The sequence below is a fragment of the Erpetoichthys calabaricus genome, chromosome 10, assembly GCF_900747795.2.
Source record: "Erpetoichthys calabaricus chromosome 10, fErpCal1.3, whole genome shotgun sequence".
NCBI lineage: Eukaryota > Metazoa > Chordata > Cladistia > Polypteriformes > Polypteridae > Erpetoichthys > Erpetoichthys calabaricus.
The window spans coordinates 163,908,805-163,926,445 of NC_041403.2; the positions used below are offsets into that span (position 1 = coordinate 163,908,805).

The following is a 17,641-nucleotide window of genomic DNA, read 5'->3' on the forward strand; positions in this document are numbered from 1 at the left end:
AGGGGAAAAAAATGAATTTAATCCATTTTGGAATAAGGCTGTAACATAACAAAAGGTGGAAAAAGTGATGCGCTGTATGTCTTTCATGTAACTACAACACACACATATACATTGCTCTTTATAACTATGGCACAAACACACACACACATATAAGATTCATCATACAGTGCCTTTTATATCACTGTGACACACACACACACACAAACAGGGCCAGTGCCACCATTAAGGCAAATTAGGCATTGACCTAGGGTGCAGATCATAAGGGGGGTTGGCACACTAGTGGTTGGCACACTAATAAGCTTGGCCAAGAGCACAAAATAACGTAGCACACACATGCACATATACAGTGTCTTTTATATGACTACAACACACACACATACTGTATATAGTACCTATTATGATGCCTTTCATGTAACTATGAGACACACATATATAGATATATAGGTGCCTTATACAGTGTCTTTTATATGACTACAACACACACACACATATAGTGCCTTATATAGTTCCTTTCATGTAACTATGAGAAACATATTTATAGTGTGGCACGCGGGTGGGGGTGGTACCCAGCCAGGACGTCCAGGAGGACTGGAGGAGGGTTTACGCCTCCTCCAGACCACAAGGGGGCGACTGCCTGGTTGCTTTGGGGACCACGGGGAGAGAGCTTTGAAGCTCAGCCCTGTAGGGGCTCGTGGTCACTGCCAGGGGGCGCCCCAATGCCTACAGAGCCCTTGACCTCAGCACTTTCGCCACACTGGGGAGTGCCGGCTGTAGATTGTCGGGAGGCACCTGGAGCACATCCGGGTGGCTATAAAAGGGGCCGCCTCCCTCCATTCGATGGCTGAAGTCGTGAGAGGAGCAAGACAAGGTCTTGGAGGAGAGGCAAGGAGGCGGCCTGTAGAGAGTGGGGCAGAGTGAGAGAGGCCTGGACTTTGGGGGAGTCTTGAGGGTTAATTGTAAATAGTAGTGTAAATAAACGTGTGGTGGTGCTTAAACATTTCTACCTGTCTGTGTCTGGGGCTCGTTTCACAATAGATATATAGGTGCCTTAATACAGTGTCTTTTATACGACTACAACACACACACACACATATAAAGCACCTTATACTGCGCCTTCAGAAATTCTTTACTTTTCCACATTTTGTTATGCTGCCATCTTGTCCTAAAATGCTTCACTTTCTTCGCCATCAACTAACATTCAATTTTGCAGAATAAAGGAGTTTAGGAATTTTGGCAAATTTATTAAAGATAACAATCTGGCATATCACATTGACACGAGCACTCAGAGCCTTTGCCGTGACACTTGTCTCTGTAGATTCTGCTCTTCCTGCTGGCCCACTCACAGTCTCTCGGTGTTTATTTGTATATTTTGTCCTGCATAGGCATCTGAGAATCACCTGTCAGGTTTGGGTCGAGAGGGGGTGCTGTGACTAACTACTTGTACATCATTGTCCCTTTTTCCCTTTGCAGTACTGAGGAAACACCCAGTGAGGGCAACTAAGCCTATCCCACAATGCTTCAGGAAACCCCGCCCCTTCCAGTCAAACCCAACACATATAGACGTCCCTGGGGGGCGGAGCCTCAGTTTTGAAGCAGACCTTCTGTGAGCCAGTGTACCCTGGCAGTTACTGTGCCCCCACCCCCCCAACTGTCTCAGAGTGTAATTACTTTTTTTTTGTTCTCAGGGAGGTTCCCCAAATCAAATTCATCTGGCCACGTCCATAAATATAAAGATGATATCTGGTGGGAGCACATGCCCTATGATTTCTGCAGAAGGCTACCCCGGGACCACCTGTTCTAGCCTCATGACCTATAAGGAAATTTTAAAAGGAATAGCCAGGAGGGAGAAGTTCAGTTCACATCCCTTCTGAGATTCAAGGAGGAACACCATCACTTGGAGGGGGTAATAGGTTAAATGAATTAAAGGGTCTACTAGAGCCTTGTGTGTGACCTACGAAGACCCTGTAGGCCATTGTGGCTTTGCTGGACTCCGTACACCTTGTTTTGTCTTTTACCACTGGCTTGGTGATGGTGTCAATTCTGTCCCTGGTGGTCTGAGTGCCCCCCAGAGGTTAATATATATATTTATCCGGTTTGTATCAGTGTAATTGTCCTCATGGAAAACTTGGTTAGCAAACATGTTTGAGCTTCCTTGGGACTTTCATGTCAACTGAATTTGTTCCTCGGTTGCTACATGAGGGGATTCATTTGGGTCCCTTAACGGTGAACGAGAACAAACAGTGAGGGTAAATGCGCTTGTTTTGCTGGTTCTGAAATCATGCAAACAAACAGAGAGCGGCAGCTAATGGGGCCACAGACCATCAGCAAACACAACATGTGATTTGTAATTACAACTGGCGTCTTTAATAAATTGTTTTTACTCTACAATGCTTCTTTAAAACTGTGGTTTGTTTGAATGTAAAAATGCACTGAAAAGGTTTTTAGTCACTGAGAGAGAGGAAAGCTTTGAAATCCCAATTGCTGAGGGTCATTTGTTTCTCCTTGGCTTGGCTGCAAAATCTGAACAAAGTCCAAGAAGGGCAGCTACACAGGGATCTTTATTTTAAGGCAGTGACGTCCATTGAGTCCCAAATTAGCCTCTCACCTCGCCAGTCCTACCTCAGTGGAAGGCGGCCTGGTGAAAGGCGCGTTAAAGACGTGACGCCTCTAATGGTTACGAGCAACAACTGAGGAACACGACTTTCATGGTGTGTTTAGTATAAACTTCAGGAAAAGGAAATGCACGGTGAACAAGCTGACGAATGCGTCCATTCAGGCTGGCGTGGACTCAACGAATTTAACTTATTTATGGGTGTGACTTTCAGCCAGTCAGACAAATAAAAAGACTCCAGAAAATAAAAGTAACAATAGGACTGGCAAAGAGGCAAACAACAGCCTTAAAGGACAGAAGTTGGCATTGATCCACCCAAATAGAGCATCAGTGGGGGGGACTGGGGGCCTCTGGCATTTATCTGCTACTGAGATTTTTTCTTATTCTTCCATTTATATCATATATAGTGCCTTTCGATTCTCTGTCCCTAATACATTGACTTTTTACTGTATCTTTCAGATAGATGGACAGATAGATCTATCAAATATAATTATTACTTTTAATTTTTATTTATTAATTATGGAGTCATTTTCAATGCAATCTCTTAATTGTGATTGTACTACTTGTCTTTCACTTCAAGGCAAGATATGAAAGACATAAATATGAAAGATGTTATTATATAGTGCCTTTCACTTTATTTAAATACTTCTTATGTAATGCCTTTCAGTTTATGTATTTATTGTCTATTTATCTATCTATCTAATACTGCCAACTATGTTATCTATCTATCTATCTATCTATCTATCTATCTATCTATCTATCTATCTATCTATCTATCTATCTATCTATCTATCTATCTATCTATCTATCAAATCCTGCCAACTACACTATCTATCTATCTATGTAATGCTGCCAACTATACTATCTATCTATCTATCTATCTATCTATCTATCTATCTATCTATCTATCTATCTATCTATCTATCTATCTATCTATCTATCTATCTATCATACAGTTCCTTTCATCCATCTATCTATCTATCTATCTATCTATCTATCTATCTATCTATCTATCTATCTATCTATCTATTTATCTATCTATCTATCTATCTATCTATCTATCTATCTATCTATCTATCTATCTATCATTGATTAATGCATGCATTTGTTCATTAGATTGCTCATTTATATCTTAGTTAATTCATTCATTCATTCATTCATTCATACTGTATGTTATATAGTGTTTTTCACATGTGTCTACAGTATCTACTGATTTCTACTTTATTTATATATCCGCCTTAATAAAAGTACAACTGTCGGTGTGTCTCTCTATCTGTGTGCCCATTAAATTCCTGTGTCTCTGCCATTCCAACAGAAGGCACATTTCAAACATTTGTAGTAATGCACACCACAAACATTAACACTGCTTTTACTAATCTCATACTAAATGGCATATAACACACATTGCATGATGCACTGCAAATATTAACAATGAGGTCTACGCTGATTATTTACATTTCAACCTGCCTCAGGTAGCACAGATAAAGAGTATATATTTCTGTTTATTTGTATATGGTTTATAATGACTTTCAATTCAACAGTATATGTGTCTAATATTTTGTCTTTTCAGTGCAATTTTTTGATAGCTCCATCTATCTAAATATTATCCCGAATATTTCCGTGACATCATACGCACGGCAAAGCGAAATCCACGGGGTTCATCATCAGTAGTGGTCAATACATCTCGAGTTCCTAAAATCTTCTTCTTCTAAAGATCCCCCAGAAGTTTATTTCCTCTAGAAATAGCCTACTGTTCTTTTCCACGTCTCCGTCATTAGCTGGTCAGACCTTTTATTACCTGGACCTTGCGCACATCTAGCTTAATTTATACTGTTCGTTTAATAAAAAAATTAGTCCGCGTATGGCTATAAATGTGTGGTTGTGTCGTTTTCTTTTCTTTTTTTTTTTCTTCTTCTTCTTTCTAGACCGGTGTACTCGCTTAAATCAAAGCATAAGAACACACTTTGCTTTAATCGCGCAGCTTGCTAAATTGAAGGCCGCAGGCGTCTGTCTGTTTCAAGGCCCCGCCAAACTCACGAATTCTGTGCTGCGGTTCATTTTTAATCGGAGGTCGCCACCTAGTGCTCAAACTAAACGGCACTGAGGCGTTAGTCAAATTCATTTTCGAGATCCGTCCGTTCCTTTTTCCCGAAACCGCAAAAATGATCTCAGGTTGGCCTGAAGCGTGAACGAGCGGCCGATGGCTCAGGCGTGCGCACCCGTATTGACTCATTCTGGGCAATAACTTAGGGAAGCGCCACCCTAACGTCCAAGAAATTTGAATTGTATTTTAATAACGTAATGCAATGACTTACGACAACTAATAACACGTATTATTGTTGCTTTTGTCACTGTTTTCCATCCATCCATGTTTCTATGTATTTATATATTTCAGCATTTTCATTCCGCTTTTCTCACTGGCAAAACTTTCTTTTACTACCTGAAGAAAATTTTCTGAGATTTTGCAGGTAAGCAAGACAGAGGTTTTGAGGTAAGTAGTTGTATTTACTAATCATGGCGCGGTGGGTAGCGCTGCTGCCTCGCAGTTGGGAGATCTGGGGACCTGGGTTCGATTCCCGGGTCCGCCCTGCGTGGAGTTTGCATGTTCTCCCCGTGTCTGCGTGGGTTTCCTCCGGGCTCTCCGGTTTCCTCCCACAGTCCAAAGACATGCAAGTTAGGTGGACTGGCGATTCTAAATTGGCCCTAGTGTGTGCTTGTTTCCTGCCTTGTGCCCTGTGTTGGCTGGGATTGGCTCCAGCGGACCCCTGTGTTCGGATTCAGCAGGTTGGAAAATGGATGGATGAATGGAATATGAAAATATCATTATTACCTGGTCCGGGGAGACAGCATAATGGATGGTTAGGAACAGAGGTGTGACATTCCCTGTCCCTTGCCAGGAGGTTAGTATGTAACAGCTGGTACACTGGAATCCCAGCAGAAATGGACGGAAATCCCTTACACGGCTGCGAGCCCAGCATAGTGGATGGATGTCCTCGAGGGAGAAGCATCCCAGTGGTTAGCCCACCTTACACTGGATGACAGTATTCCTAGCAGTGAGCCCCTGTAGAGACTCCCGCAGGGCAGCATGGGAATTGTGGTTCAGTAGGGCTGCCCTGTTGAGTTCTATGGGTGCTGTCAGGAGGTGAATTCCCTGCTTCTGGATGGTCCCATGGAGCAACATCTTTATCAGCCACTACTCTGATGTAGAGGGAAGCAGTTCTCCGAGGAATTTTGCACAAGTTGTATATGCAATTAAAAATCAAGCACAAGAATGGGACGGGGTCTCAAAGATCAGAGGCTGGATGCCTGAGATCAGAAGCCTAAACACCAGAAGAGCCCATCACAATAACATCACTCCCAGGTTGGGCTTTAAGGGAAGCCCTCCACTTTACCCAGGGAGCCATAGGTGAGAGTGGAGTCGAGCAAACCTCACCTGGAAGGAGTGGAGGAGAAAGAAGTGAAGGCAAAAGTATTAATAAAGACAGAGAATTGTTTATGAAGGAGCCTGTGAAAAAAAGGTACTTTCTGAAAATTAAAATTCTTTATTTGAGCCCAGGAGTGTGCTGTACAGTCCAGAGTTGACAGCATCAGGTCTTGAATTTAAACTCAGAATCTGTCAGGCAGTAGTGCCAACCACTGTGCCACTGTACCACCTACAGTGAATCTGTACGTGAGCTTTATGTGGTCCTAGAGATTCCCCAACACCTTTGTGCAACTGAAAAGAAATAAAAAGCAAACACTTTTAGTTTATTATTATGTGTTCCGATTTCTGTGGGTTTTGTGTGGTTATAGAACATTTTAATTGATACTCTCAAATTTGTTGCCCACCCTACCTCCTTTAAAAAATATATCTATTCCTTTACTTTCCATACAACCAAATTAGTAATGTTAAGATTATTAGATTTGATTGGGTTAGAGAAGCTTTCTTAGTCTGAAGGCGAAATTCAGATGCATACAGCAAACGAAACATAAAAAGTAAGAATACTGACTCATGGGACAAATAATTTAGCCAATTGATCAATTAATCATTATACTTAACAAGCACATCAGGTGGAAGAATTGAATTGCCTAATAGCAGCGGGCAGACATTACCCCCAAAGGCGTTTCTTAGCACGCTGTGATTGGATGAGCCTGTGGCTGAAAGTGCCCCATGAGAGCGCCCCCGGGAGGGGATTTTTCATGATGGTGTCCAATTTTGCCAGCATCCTATTTTTTCCACAACAGCTTCCAGTGTGTCCAGTGACTGCCCAGTGATGGAGCAGCCTTTCCTGATAAGTTTATCCAGACATTTTGATTCTTTTGAGCTCAGGTTGCTTCCTCAGGAGACCACAGCGTAAGACCAAATCACAGTAAATGTTTTCACGCCATTGTCTGGTTGGTTTTGCTTCGATTGACTTCCATGCTTATGTGAGGACTCACACAAGTGAATAGAAAACATATTCTGACCAAGAGAAATAAAGATTAGATTAGATAAACTTAATTAATCCAATGGGGAAATATAAAAAAGAAAAATAATATAATAAGATTAAAAAATAAAAATAAGAATAGAGACTCACAAGGCAAATAATAGAGCCAATCAGTCAATCGATGCATATTATGCAGAAATTTCTAAATGAAATCAAAGATCAATTGTCAAAAATCAAAATTGTCAAAGTTCAGCAGCTCTAACTTAAAAATGGAATTCAACAGAAACCTGACGTGCCTAAATGATTCCACAGACAAAATATTTTCGTTTTTAAAAGTTTTAGTTAAAATTCAAAATAAAGTAGTTCACACAAAATTAAAATAGCAAAAAAAAGGGGGAAAATTGTTAACAAAAGTTCTGTTCAAAGCTTAAATCTTGTTACATTTCAAATTGTTACTAATTACTTAACGTTCCTGAACCGTTTCTAGACGACGGTCAGAAAACTGTATGCCTATCCCATCTCTGAGTTGAAAATGGGTCTTACAAAGTCCCTGTTTACTGGGACCACCTGCTCTAAACACAACTGACTCTATTATCACACTGTATCTCAGTCACAGCAAGAGAGTTCTCTCTCTTACTAACCTTTAGGAGGGGAAAGACTATACCATTGTCTATGACTATGGAAGAAATTTATATTCTATTCCAATTTGACAAACATTTATATGAGTTTAACTCAAAACTTTAACTTTTTAAGATTGGCTCTTACAAGCACATCAGGAGGAAAAATTGAATTATCTAACAGCAGTGGATAGAAAAGACCCCCTAAAGACACTTCTTAGAATATCATGGTGGAATAAGCCTGTGGCTACAAGTGCTCCAAGAGAGACAGCGCGTCCTGGTGGGCATTTTTCTTGACGACATCTGATTTTGCCACCAGCCTCTTTTCCACAACTGCTTCCAGCATCTCCGGGGTTTACCCAGTGATGGTGAAGGCTTTCCTGATAAGTTTGTTCAGATGTTGTATGTTGTCTTTTGAGCTCAGGTTGCTTCCCCAGGAGACCACAGTGAAAACCACCACACAGGCTATTATGGACTGGTAGAACATTTTCAGCAGCTTGGCACACCCATCAAAACACCTGAGAGTCTCCTTAGCAAGTCCACTCTGCTTTGACCGTTCTTGTTGTTGTCAGACCTGTCCAGGTCGCTGGTACTTGTAGCTCTGCTCCACTTCCACGTCCTCCTCCTGAGTGATGATTGGTGGTCTCAGGGGCTCCATGGTACACTGGAATTCCACCACCCGCTCTTTTGTCTTGCTGATGCTGAGTCGCAGGTTGTTGTCCCTGCACCACCTAACATCCTAACTGAAGTCCGACTTGCCTCCATTATTAGTGCAGCCTATGATGGACGAGACATCTGAAAATTCCTGTAGAAATAAATTAAACGGCTTTCAGATTTTGAAGTGTTTGTGTTGATGCAATACAAATAACTGTGAGACTTGCCCGGAAACCACATCTTTATAAAAACACACGTTTATTAAGCACAGATACACAGTCCCAAACAGCACACACAGTGCCCCAAGCACCTCTATTTCGGGCTTCTTTTATCACAGTCCATGGCCGCCTTTCCTCTCTTTATGGGAGCTTCGTCCTGCTCTCGCTCCCGACTCTATGCTCCCCAATTGTAGGAAGGCGGCCCCTTTTATTCCTGCCCGGATGTGCTCCGGGTGTCTGAAGACGTCCTTCTGGCAGCACTTCCCAGTGTGACAGAAGTGCTGCCCTTTGCACCGGAAGCACTCCGGGTGTCCCTGGCAGGTTCTTCCGCCATTTTGCCAAGTGTGGCAGAAGTAACTATTTCCGGGTTCCACGAGGCTTAAAGCGCCCCCTGGTGGTGGCCACGGGTCTCAACGAGTTAGAAGGTCTCTCCTCCTATCCCGCGGTCCTCTCCTGCCTCCAGGGCGGTTGCCCCCTCATGACCCGGAAGACATAACGGTCCCCTTCTGGTCCTTCTAGGTGTCCCGGCCGGGTCAGAACCCCAGCCATCTGTGACATAACCTTTGGAACATTATTGATACTCAATAACTCTGGGTAGTTTTAAAATTTTTTCACTGAATGGCAGTGACAATACCGGGTTTTTTTGGAATTATTAAGTATGGTTCAACTAATAATAACAAGTTAGATTTGATGAATAACAGTCAAAAACATTGAGTGCTTACTTTATAATATAATATAACATTTAGGATTAAACAGGCTTAGAAAATGGGATATGATATGACTTGACATGCTGTGGTATGACATGGTAGTAGTGAAGTGGTGGTGGTGCTGCTGCCTCCTAATCGAGGGGACCAGCGTTCACAGCTGGGGTCTTCCCTGTGTGATGTCTGCATGTTCTCCCTGGGTCTTCTTGGTGCTTTGGTTTGCTCCCTCAGTACAAAGATATGCAGATGGACTGGCGATAGCAAACTGGCCAAGTGTGTTCATTCTGGGATGCACTGGCATCCTAACCGGGGATTGTTCCTGCCTTGTGCTTGCTGAGGTGGACTTCAGCCCCCTCCATTCCTGTGACACCTCCGAGGGTTAATAATAATAATAATAATAATAATAATAATAATAATAATAATAATACATTTTATTTATTTGTAGGCGCCTTTCTAAACACTCAAGGACACCGTTTTAAGTTTAGATATGAAAAGTGAAAATGATTCATTATTTCTAAGCTCAGATGGTTGTGAGCTCCAGAGCTGGTGGTAAGACGGATGAAGGGGACAGTCAAGTGGATGGAGGAAGAGGATCTAAGGGTATGGGAGGGAATGGCAACATGGAGGAGGTCAGACAGATATGGAGGGGCGAGGTTGTGGAGAGCCTTAAAGGTTAACAGAAGAATTTTGAATTGAATGCGGAACTTAACTGGAAGCCAGTGAAGCTGCTGCAAAATGGGAGTGATATGGTGAACAGAGGGGGGTTCTAGCAATGATATGGGCGGGCAGCTGAATTCTGGACCAGTTGAAGCTTATAAGACCAAAGAAAAGGGAATTGCAATAATCCAGACGACAAGTGACCAGGCTATGAACGAGAACGAGGATAGCAGTGGTGTGGGGAGTGAGGGAGGGGAGAAGACGATTAATGTTACGCAAGTGGAAATATGCAGACCGGGAGATCTTATTGATGTGGGACTGAAGGGATAAAGTACTGTCAAGGATGACACCTGTGAGGAAGGGGAGACAGAGGAATTATCAATAACAAATGAAAAAAGATCAGTTTTGGATAATGTTGATTTTGTACCAATGAGGAGAACCTCAGTTTTCCATCCATTTACCAACCCGCTGAATCCAAACGCAAGGTCACAGGGGTCTGCTGGAGCCAATCCCAGGCAGGGTGCCAACCCACCACAGGACACACACACCAAGCACAAATTAGGATCACCCATGTAACTAACCTGCATGTGTTTAGACTGTGGGAGGAAACCCACGCAGACCATGCAAACTCCACAGGAAGTGAACCCAGGTCTCCTAACCTTCTTAAAGAGGGCGACCACCACCCCGGTCTGCCAATCGAGAGGCACTGTCCCTGATGTCCATGCGATGTTGCAGAGACGTGTCAACCAAGACAGTCCTACAACATCCAGAGCCTTGAGGAACTCCGGGCGTATCTCATCCACCCCTGGGGCCCTGCCACCAAGGAGTTTTTTGACCACCTCGGAGACCTCAGTCCCAGAGATGGGGGAGCACACCTCCGAGTCCCCAGGCTCTACTTCCTCATTGGAAGGCATGTTAGTGGGATTGAAGAGGTCTTCGAAGTACTCCCCCCACCGACCCACAACGTCCCGAGTCGAGGTCAGCAGCGCACCATCCCCACCATACACAGTGTTGACACTGCACTGCTTCCCCCTCCTGAGACGCCGGACGGTGGACCAGAATCTCCTCGAAGCTGCCCGAAAGTCATTCTCCATGGCCTCCCCAAACTCCTCCCATGCCTGAGTTTTTGCCTCAGCAACCGCGGAAGCTGCATTCCGCTTGGCCTGCCGGTACCTATCAGCTGCCTCCAGAGTCCCACAGGACAAAACGGTCCGGTAGGACTCCTTCTTCAGCTTGACAGCATCCCTCACTGCCGGTGTCCACCAACGGGTTCGGGGATTGCCGCCACAACAGGCACCAACCACCTTACAGCCACAGCTCTGGTCAGCTGCCTCAACAATAGAGGCACGGAACATGGCCCATTCGGACTCAATGTCCCCCACCTCCCTTGGGATGTGGTCGAAGTTCACAAGGTGGGAGTTGAAGCTACTTCTGACAGGGGGCTCTGCCAGACGTTCCCAGCAGACCCTCACAACACGTTTGGGCCTACCAGGCCTGACCGGCATCCTCCCCCACCATTGGAGCCAACTCACCACCAGGTGGTGATCAGTTGACAGCTCCGCCCCTCTCTTCACCCGAGTGTCCAAGACATGTGGCCGCAAGTCCGACAACACGACCACAAAGTCAATCATTGAACTGAGATCTAGGGTGTCCTGGTGCCAAGTGCACATATGAACACCCCTATGCTTGAACATGGTGTTCGTTATGGACAATCTGTGACGAGCACAGATGTCCAATAACAAAACACCACTCGGGTTCAGATCAGGGGGGCCATTCCTCCCAATCACGCCCTTCCAGGTCTCACTGTCATTGCCCACGTGAGCATTGAAGTCTCCCAGCAGTACGAGGGAGTCCCCAGAAGGTATGCCCTCTAGCACCTCCTCCAGGGACTCCAAAAAGGGTGGGTACTCCGAACTGCTGTTCAGCGAATACGCACAAACAACAGTTAGGACCCGTCCCCCCACCCAAAGGCAGAGGGAGGCTACCCTCTCGTCCACCGGGGTAAACCCCAATGTACAGGCTCCAAGTCGGGGGGCAATAAGTATGCCCACACCCGCTCGGCGCCCCTCACCAGGGGCAACTCCAGAGTGGTACAGAGTCCAGCCCCTCTCAAGGAGATTGGTTCCAGAGTCCAAGCTGTGCATCGAGGTGAGCCCGACTATATCTATCTGGAACCTCTCAACCTCGCGCACTAGCTCAGGCTCCTTCGCCTTCAGAGAGGTGACATTCCACGTCCCAAGAGCCAGCTTCTGTAGCCGAGGATTGGACCGCCAAGGTATCCCGCCTTCGGCCACCACCCAACTCACACTGCACCCGACCTCCTTGGCCCCTCCCATAGGTGGTGAGCCCATGGGAAGGACTTACAGACAAGATCTGAGATTTCTGAGAAGGTAGGAAGCTGAAAAGAGGAAAATGAGTGAGTTGGTGGATGAAATTCAAATGAAGTACTGGAGGAGTCCGTACCGAGAGACATAAGGGAATTGCAAAAATCAGTTGAGTAAAAGTGAGAAGGTAAAGAATCCAGGGGTAGTGTGATATTGTTAAGCAGTGAAAACAATGACTTGTTGTTGCCTTCATTGGAAGAAATAATGTGAGTATAATAGATTAAGTTGGGCCAATACAGTCCTTGTAGTAAAGTATATGGTGTTTGTACATCTCTTTGTGAACAAAGAGTGCAGTTTTTTTATACAACTGCTTAAGCTGCCGGCCTTTGGCTTTCAAAAGCAGAAGTTCAGGCCTGAACTAGGGAGCAGAAAAGGAGAAAGAAACAGATTTAGTTTTTAATGGAGCGACAGAGTTAAGAATACCATTGAGTCCGATGTTATAGTGTGAGACCAGTTCTTCAGGAGTGGATAAATTATGAATGTCCGTAAGGGAATTGATACTAGAGGAAAAAGAGTCTAAGTTAATATTCTTACTATTACGGAAAGACATGAGACGGGAAAGCTTAGTATTGGAAAGTGTAAGTTTAACACTGAATGAAATAAGAAAGTGATCAGTTCTGGGGAGTTTATCTGCTGTACAGTCAAGCGGGGTAACTCCAGAACAGCAAATCAAGTCCAAGATGTGTCCTTTGGAATGAGTGGGAACATCAGTGTGCTGCTGGAATCCCAAACTCTCGAGGCAGGATGTAAAGTCCCTAGTAATTGAGCGTACACTCTTAAAACTAAAGGTGCCAGAGCGGCTCCTCAGAGCGTTGCTGTATGGAAACCATTTTATTTCGCAAAAGACCCATCCTCGGTTAGCTTTATGTATTTAGATGTTTAACAAGCTCTGTACAGAAAAGAACAGACAGTAGCACGTTTGCGAATCACCGAAAGGACCCTCCACTGTATACAGTAACACGGGCTAAATTCAGATTTTCAGTTTCAGTTCAGATTTTCTTTATCCTGCTAGGTGGCCAACCACACATTAAAGAATTCAGTTTTTCTTCTACATATTTGGACGTTTATCTAAGTGCAAAGTAGTCCTTCCAAGAACGAAATGTCGCTTTATTAAGCAATAGTTCTACGGGGACCCACACAACCCGGAGTTCTGCTTTTCATGATTTACATTCCAATTATCGTTTCCGCATTTCTGTAGTAAATTTCAGCATATTTAATTCGTTCTTTTTATTAACTTTTGCAATACGTAATACGAAAAAAATTAATTTGCGCAGGTTGGTAAAATCCGAACACAAACAAGTTCAAAAATAAAACGAAAGTAATCAGTGGTGGGGATGTAGCTCAGTGGTAGAGCGCATGCTTCGCATGTATGAGGTCCCGGGTTCAATCCCCGGCATCTCCACTTATTTTGTTGCCACACTTTTCTGGTAATTCAAGGTAATGCATATAAACCCGCGGTGCCTTAGTAACTTTAATAAAACGTAGGTAACGCTGTTAAGGAAAGCCGAATAAATGTAAGTATAACGGAGTGTAGCTTTAAATCGAAGTCGTGTACAAAAAATACGATAGGTGTCCAATACGAAAATTACAGCGAAAAGCACAATTCAAATATATTTAAAAAATACAAAAATTGGGGAATTTACTGAATGAGCAGCTGTCTCTATTTTTAAAAAATTGTAGTTTAGCTAAATTCAAGTTCTGTCAATCAAGCACTGGAAGGCGGGAGTTGTTTTCCCATTGGCTAATGCACTTTTTTATCCTGTAATCGTCACTCGATTATTTTTGACTGAAGCCTCCTTGCATGTGACCACGTTCTTATTTTTCATTCTTTTTTGCGCATTGTGGGAGAATAGAAGGGAAGGTCGTGCACGATATGGATAGATGGTTCGTTGCCAGCGATAAACTCAAGCTAAAAAATCAATTCGCTTCAGCGGGCAAACTGCTCAAGAGCTTTAAAAATATGTAACAAGTAGCGGAAAAACACAAAGAGATGTGAGAGGAAAAGAAGGACGTCGGGTCTCTGCATGAGAGGAGGATTCCATTAACCGGGCTGTAGTGCCCATTATCTACACCGCAGCGCCAGGCGCGTTTTTAACATGAACTGTCGGCGAGGGACGACACTTTTACTTTTCCAGCGTAAATCGCAAGCCTTTTTTTTTGACTCCATGGAATATTTTTATTTTAATAGATTAAAAAGGACGTTTTAAGAATTTTTTTTGATGTATTTATAATTTGAAGAGTGCCAAACTGACTGTAATACGACTTTAACCAAAGAGGAAATGAAAAATGACAACCAATGAGAATACAGACTCACGCCCAATCCCTCCACGCCCCAACCCATGGACATAATAATTATAAAATGTAGAAAGACAATGAAAGAACAGAATCTTAAATGAGAGATCAAGAGTCTTCCATCTGATTGTTAACTGTTTATAATTTATTTTATCGTCTGTTTACAGACGTCCTCGTAAAGAGTAACGTTTACGATATTTCGATACGTTGTTTACGGCGTATTATTGTTTCGGCAAAGCGTTTATTTTGTCATTGTTAATTTGAGACGTGTCTGAATGGGGATTGAAGGAAAAAAAATAGGCACGGACGGGGTTTGAACCCGTGATCTTCGGTTTACGAGACCGACGCCTTACCACTTGGCCACCGCGCCATTTACACAGAATCTGCCTTCATTATGTTATTAAAAGAACATAGGGTGATTTTTTTTTGTTTTTTGTGTCTGTTTTTATTTTGTTTTCATTGGTTTTTGTTTTGTTCGTAAGGAGCAGTAAAGAAGACTTTCAATATCCCTCCAGAGAAACGTGTACCATTCTGAAAAGGTTATACATTTCTACATGATACCGTTGCAATCGTTAAAAATACATGTGAACACTTGTGCTACGTTTTAAATAATACAAAATTGCAATTGTATACTAGAATGGCACTTTGACATATCTTATAATCTTACTCATAAACAAAATGCGCTAACTGGTTCCATGGTGTAATGGTTAGCACTCTGGACTCTGAATCCAGCGATCCGAGTTCAAATCTCGGTGGGACCTGATACATATTTTATACGAATTTATGTCAATTGTATTTGAAGCCAGAGAACCTTGTGTTACAGAAATGAAAACACCTCCGTACAATAGTAAAACAATAACGGCAAATCAATTGTAGCAGTTTTATATCACAAAGTAGAAATACAAGAAAACTCGTACAAACTTGTTACTATAGAGCCCGGATAGCTCAGTCGGTAGAGCATCAGACTTTTAATCTGAGGGTCCAGGGTTCAAGTCCCTGTTCGGGCGGAAGTAACATTTTTGTTTTATTTAGTTTAGCCCAATTTGCAATTGTTTTACATGCTATTCCTGTGAATTTATATGTGAAAATTCCTTTGCCTTTTAAAGGAAATAGCTTAATAATTATATTTGTCAATCTGAGAACCTGTGTATCGCGAGAGGCTCCATAGCTCAGGGGTTAGAGCACTGGTCTTGTAAACCAGGGGTCGCGAGTTCAAATCTCGCTGGGGCCTTGACTTTCTCTTTATGTTCATTTTGTTATCATACTAAAAAAGAAGTACTGCTGACATGAGCGTGCTGTGTGTGGTTTAACGAGGTGTGGACAGTTGTATTTTAAGCAACAAATTATTTTACTTTCTAATCAATGATTGTGCAATTCCACCCCGAGGTAATCAGCAGCCGTAAACCGAGGTAATTATAAGTAGAAAGAAACCCGATCTCAACCCATATCGGCTACAAAAGAATTTGAAAGCTCGACCAATCACTGACCTCTTGGCGCCCCCCCGAGCAGCCATGAGTCGAGATTATTCTTGGTAGCGAAAACCAATCAAATCGCTTTCTGCTCCGAAGATTCTACCAAGAATTGAAAGCTCGGGCCAATCACAGCCCGTTTCGGCTACCAAGAATTGGTCAATGACGGCTCGGTCGGCTACCAAGAATGGGCGAATCACGGCTCGTGTTGGCTACCAAAACTCGAAAAGGGCGGGCCAGCCTCTTGTCAGTTAATGTATTGTGCAAAAGCTCTTTCGAGTCTGCACACAGACACTTTGCGATTTGCGTTTATTTTTTAACATTTCTAAAAATGTTACTCACAAGTGTCGGTTTGTGCAGATTCACGTACACATTTTTCAATGATTTTTTTTTAAACATTCTTGGTGCAGTTTATTACATTTATTAAATATGAGTGCAAAACGTGTAACGAAAGATATAATGATATATGAATATAATAAACATTGAATTGCATAATCATCGCTTCATTTTACAGAATGAGCTTTAAAAATAATAATACAAAGTGCTGTATACTTATAAAAATACAAATCATAGAAAGTGAAAACTTTTCTTCCTTGACTTCTTCTTTGCCAATTTAAAAACTTTTTGTTAATTAATTGTTGGGGTGAGTTATATATATAATGTAAAAACAAGTGTCTGGTACGCTTTTTTTAATACTTAACACTAATTTCACTAATTTCACAGATCGTTCATATCAATGCCAATATAGTTGCATTATAGTTATACTCTATATTAACACTGATGTTATAAAATATGCTTATAAAACAGACCTACACCTTTACTACTCAGATGATTCTAATCATGCGGCATATATATATATATATATATATATATATATATATATATATATATATATATATATATATATATATATATATATATACAGTGCATCTGGAAAGTATTCACAGCACATCACTTTTTCCACATTTTGTTATGTTACAGCCTTATTCCAAAATGGATTAAATTCATTTTCTTCCTCAGAATTCCACACACAACACCCCATAATGACAACGTGAAAAAAGTTTACTTGAGGTTTTTGCAAATTTATTCAAAATAAAAAAAACTGAGAAAGCACATGTACGTAAGTATTCACAGCCTTTGCCGTGAAGCTCGACATTGAGCTCAGGTGCATCCTGTTTCCCCTGATCATCCTTGAGATGTTTCTGCAGCTTAATTGGAGTCCACCTGTGGTAAATTCAGTTGATTGGACATGATTTGGAAAGGCACACACCTGTCTATATAAGGTCCCACAGTTGACAGTTCATGTCAGAGCACAAAACAAGCATGAAGTCAAAGGAATTGTTTGTAGACCTCTGAGACAGGATTGTCTCGAGGCATAAATCTGGGGAAGGTTACAGAAAAATGTCTGCTGCTTTGAAGGTCCCAATGAGCACAGTGGCCTCCATCATCCGTAAGTGGAAAAAGTTTGAAACTACCTGGACTCTTCCTAGAGCTGGCCGGCCATCTAAACTGAGCGATCGGGGGAGAAGGGCCTTAGTCAGGGAGGTGACCAAGAACCCGATGGTCACTCTGTCAGAGCTCCAGAGGTCCTCTGTGGAGAGAGGAGAACCTTCCAGAAGGACAACCATC

The 17,641-nt window shown here is 42.7% G+C and overlaps 5 non-coding genes across 5 annotated transcripts; 4 read left to right on the plus strand and 1 right to left on the minus strand.

The window, feature by feature from the left end:
- Nucleotides 1-13,581: 13,581 nt before the first annotated feature.
- Nucleotides 13,582-13,653, plus strand: trnaa-cgc (transfer RNA alanine (anticodon CGC)). Its single transcript has one exon. It is a non-coding gene; the product is annotated as a tRNA-Ala (tRNA).
- A 1,188-nt stretch (nt 13,654-14,841) lies between these two features.
- Nucleotides 14,842-14,913, minus strand: trnat-cgu (transfer RNA threonine (anticodon CGU)). The gene has a single exon. It is a non-coding gene; the product is annotated as a tRNA-Thr (tRNA).
- Nucleotides 14,914-15,232: 319 nt separating this feature from the next.
- trnaq-cug (transfer RNA glutamine (anticodon CUG)) lies at nt 15,233-15,304 on the plus strand. Its single transcript has one exon. It is a non-coding gene; the product is annotated as a tRNA-Gln (tRNA).
- A 173-nt stretch (nt 15,305-15,477) lies between these two features.
- trnak-uuu (transfer RNA lysine (anticodon UUU)) lies at nt 15,478-15,550 on the plus strand. Its single transcript has one exon. It is a non-coding gene; the product is annotated as a tRNA-Lys (tRNA).
- A 151-nt stretch (nt 15,551-15,701) lies between these two features.
- trnat-ugu (transfer RNA threonine (anticodon UGU)) lies at nt 15,702-15,774 on the plus strand. Its single transcript has one exon. It is a non-coding gene; the product is annotated as a tRNA-Thr (tRNA).
- The last annotated feature ends 1,867 nt before the right edge of the window (nt 15,775-17,641 follow it).